The sequence below is a fragment of the Apteryx rowi genome, unplaced genomic scaffold (assembly GCF_003343035.1).
Source record: "Apteryx rowi isolate R43461 unplaced genomic scaffold, aptRow1 scaffold_75, whole genome shotgun sequence".
Taxonomy (NCBI): domain Eukaryota; kingdom Metazoa; phylum Chordata; class Aves; order Apterygiformes; family Apterygidae; genus Apteryx; species Apteryx rowi.
The window spans coordinates 1543878-1548561 of NW_020451038.1; positions in this window are offsets into that span (position 1 = coordinate 1543878).

The window sequence follows — 4684 nt, forward strand, 5'->3', positions numbered from 1 at the left end:
AAAAGGAGCTTACCGTTTCATGAGTTAAGGTAAGACAGCAGGAAAAAGACAATGTCAGCAGGAGGGGATTAGCTGAAGGGAACAGGGGCTGAGGCCATCGCTCTTGGTTTATATAATCAGAACTTGTAAACTTACTGCAACATCAGAAATAATTGGAGAGCAAAGTCACTTGTTATATCATGTATCTATGAATGGAGGTAATCTTGTATGTCCATTTAGGATAGTCCAGTGTTGCATTATGGCAGATAAACATTACAGTGTCTTGTAGGCAGAGGATTAAACATTGGTTTACATAGGCAAATGCCTGTGTTAATGCGATCGGGCATACAACCACCCGCTTGTGTGGCTACAGCCAATCCAGCAACCAGACCCAACTGGTGGGAAAATGCTGACAAGTTTTTAAGAGCCCATAGACCCTATATCGCGATGGTGATCATGGAGATCACCAACAAAATCATCCTCTGGACTTCCCCAGAGCCATTTGTATAACTGCTAATAAGTGGAAGGGGTTCCAAATTTTATGCATAGACATCAGTTATCCCGAGCGCTTGAAGAAAAATTTAAGTAGCAGGAAGATGATAAAGGACAGAAGAACTTAAGTAAAAAGGCAGGTAATTTCCTTGTCATTTGTCTGTTCCTGTTGTAGGAGTATTTTCTTCCTTCACCCTCTAGGATTAAAAAGCCTCTTGCCCACTGTAATGACCTCTTGAATAAATAGCATCTCTTGAACTCAAGCTTCTGTGTCCTGTTTTGTGTTAGCTATGCTTTGTTTTTTCTGCTTATTTTTTTAAGCCTTGTACTGATTCTTGCAGAAGAGCTTAGCCTGCTTTAAGGGATCTGGTGTTACTTTTAGTCTCTAGAAACATCACTATATGCTGTAGTGTTCCTGTTTATAAGTAAACATTGCCTGTACTTACAACTATATCCTTATTATTTGGTTTAGCCTTGTACTTCTGATACCGGCCTTACTCTCTCTGAGCCCTTCTTTGTGCATTTTCAGCAAGGCATTTGCTGTCTTTATTCTCACAATCAAAGCCATGGTTAATTGTGTTTATAAAGGATTCCTGAACTGTGAGAAATGTTTCCCAGTGTGTGATTTTACATCATTTAGCCATGAAAGAATGCTGTTTTCCCTGACCTCTTACTGCTTTTTTTTCAATGACTCTCGTAATTGCATCTATAGTCTTGGGATTCACATTTTCCTTTCACATTAAGGAAAGATCCAGCCTTTCCTTACCCTCTCCCAGCTGAATCTCACATCTGGTTCCTCCTTTATTCTGTGGCTCAACCGTACCAGCTCTTTTTTTGGTTTCTGTAAATGCAATCTTGTCTCATTTCCAGATTAAACTCTGCCACAAAGCTCACTTTCCTGGCTCATCATTTCAACCACTTACTTTTCCGTGTCTTCTCAGTCTTCCCTCTCCTCCCCCTGCATACGCATTTCTCACCGTCTCTTTCAAGATTCTTTATAACCTGTCTTCAGCTGATCATTCACAGAGTCTATCAGTAGTTGTTTTGCTGATGGTGTCCACCTTCACTGTTTCAAACAGGCATTTCAGAGCTTTTCCATGGCTTCCCATCACAGGTGGGAAGGGCTGTCTAAAAACACCTGCGAAGATCGCTGGTGCCCTGAGACCAACGTGCCTCATCGATACCGTGTGCTCCCATCTGCTGGATACCTTCAACTACCATGTTTTGTCTCATTCTTAAACTCAAAATGCCTTAGGGAAGGGACTTGTCTTTTGTTCTGTTCAGCACAGTGAGAACCTGAAAAATGACAGCCCCCTAGGCAGTACGGCACTGCTGGTCATACCTCCCAACCTGCACATTTGTGATTCTGATGTCACCTCAAAGCTGCTTTTTCCCCAAGCTGATGCTTCATGTTATTTGCAGTGATGCAAGGGAGAGTTCCCTTTCAAATACACGGAAGCAATATCAATTCCTTGATGTTTAATTTACAGTCAAGAAGAAATTATAGGCAACATGTAGAAAAAAAAATGGTTCCTCTCTTTAAACCCCTTTAAAGGTGGCCATTCTCTGACTCACAGCCAATGCAAACTGTTGAAAAAAACACAGTCTAGATCTATATAATTGCTTAGAGGAACCTAAAAGATATTTTATTGTTCAAAGGACTGTTGTGAGTTATTAAAGCAAGCACTCTGCCTTGCTTATCTCAGTCAGGTCCTCCTTCAGATTTTGAGAGTTTATTTCTCTTTGGTCACCCAGAGCAATTTTTAATGTGCTGAATATAAGTTTGTCAATGAAATGGGAAGACTGCTAGCAAGTTCTGCTTTTTTTGTGTATTTGCTGGAGAATCTCAGTACAGACCATAGGCATCGCAGGTGTTTCTTTGTTCATATTTAATGATATGAGGAAGAAGAATATAATTATGCCTTGTCTCACTCACTCTCCTCCCTGCCTGTAAGTATTTGAACTGAGATAAAGGCAAGTGGTAATGTATCTTTTCTGACAAATGAGCACTTCCCAGAGGCAAATCAGAAGTGCCTCTGCCCAAATCATTCAACATTGTGCAGTTTCTATGTGACAACAGCTTCACATTGAGCAGTCTCTCATTTAAAGGAACACAGCCAGTCTTTCATAGTTTTTCATTGTACAGACAATATTTCGAGTACCTAAAACTGATCAAAGTTAGAAGTACAGTGTTTCCTGTTTGTTTTATTTGTATGATGTTTGACAACCCAATTGGATACTGCTAGCTTCACTTTTTCCCCTGATTAGTTGGCTGATTTCTTCCTATCTGAAAACAGTCTTATGCATATTATAAGATTTGAGGGTGCCCCAACAAAATGGGGCTTGGCTAGAAAATGGACATTTTTTTCTGTTTAGTCATTTTAGAAAAACTGGAATTAATGTGACTAGCAAGAGGCCAGGTTAAGAAGGCTACCTGGAGCTTAAGGTCTGTACAACAAAGTAAACTGACTATTTTACACTCTAAACCTATCAACTCCTCTTAAAGCACAGCATAGGGTTACAAAGATCTGCTGCCAAAGAAACCTAGTGAGAGACTTTAAACAAGGGAAAATGTATTCCAGCTGCTTGGGATCAAAATCCAAATCTCAGACATGCAAACAAATAGCCCAAATACAGAAGCCAATAGTTAGTTGCTGAAAAATTCTGTGGCAAATGTGAAACCAAGAAAGGGGTGGGAAGTATGAAAAAAAGGACAGAAGATTGGAAAATGCCCTTGCAGTAGCAAAGATGTAGCTAAAACAGAGGATTTGGATATGTGAGCAATAACCCAAAGGATTATATGAGAGAATTTCTTGGGAGTTATCAAGTTGCACAGTCACAATGCTGGTGTTTGGAAAGAATGTTACATGAAGCTTGGTTTAATTGGAAAGAGCATGTTTCTATTACAGTTTTGTTCCATTTTATTTAATAAAAAGGGAAAAAACACAGGGAAGATGAGTGCTTAGGGCAGAGGAGGTTGAATAAAATGAAAAGAATCCTCCCAAAGAGCTTTAATGACGAGAGACAATCTAAACATAAGGGCCAGTGCCAGGTTTCCACAGTGCAAAAATGCATCCGGGACCCACAAAGGGCAGTTGCCTCCCGAGGGAAGGGGTGCCGGGAGCTGAGCACCATACCTAGGCYGACAGCAGCAGCACCCAAGGCCCTGTCCCATGGTGTCGACTGGAGTCAGCAGACTCCAGTGCGTTGGGCTCTAGTTGTTGTTTGGGAGAGGAGAAGGAGCTGAACTTCAGTAAAGTCCAGGTGTTTGAAGACCTAATGCCGGAAATAATGATGGATATTTACAACTGGAAATCAAGACATGTTGGGACAGACATTTCTGAATAACAAGCAACTTGCTGCACAAGGAATGTCACCCTCAAACAGCAAAAGTAACACACTTTAAGATCCTCAGCTAACATAATTATTAATTTCCTTTAGACTGAGATTTTGAATATCAAAGAACTAAACAATCAAGGCAAAAATGACAAAACTCAGAACAATCCACTTTTTTATTTTGCTTCAAGAAAGTAATTGACTAAGTAATGGACATGAAAGATCTGTTCCAGCAGCTATTTTCTTCAGCTAAAGCAAAGAGGAAGTGATGCTGTCTTTATTAAACATGCATCTTTTCAGACTGAAGCTCAATATAAGAATAAGAAATGATGGTTTCTCTCATTAAAGGGCACAGTTGCTGAGTTATTCATATCACAGGGTTCAGCTTCTGCTCACAGTTAAAAGCAAATGGTTTAAAAATGTATTTTAAAATAGTTYGGTACTTAGGGAAAGATAGAATTTTTGTCAGAAACTTGAACTTTACACATTTTTACAGGAAAAGACCGAATAAATCAAGTAAAATAGATAAGGCAGCAAGCATTCACTATATCAGCAATTCAGTCTTTCAGACTGCTGAGAAAAACTGCCCTTAGGAAAATGAGATTATTTATATAGAATAACAATTTTGTTGTTAATCTCTAAATTCATAATGAAACAGATTAGGCAAACCTTAGAAGTGGTATTTGATAACCAGAAGAAGTCTCAAGGAACACTCTTTTGAAAATGAATACTCTGCTCACTGAAACAAATCAGAGAAATTAAAGAAGACTGCCTAGTGCTTTCAGTTATGAATGGAAACCTCTTTATATTGTTTTTTTAATGCAGAGGAGCCACTTAAACAATACTTAGGGCAAGAAAGTTCTTGAGAAAAAAGCCA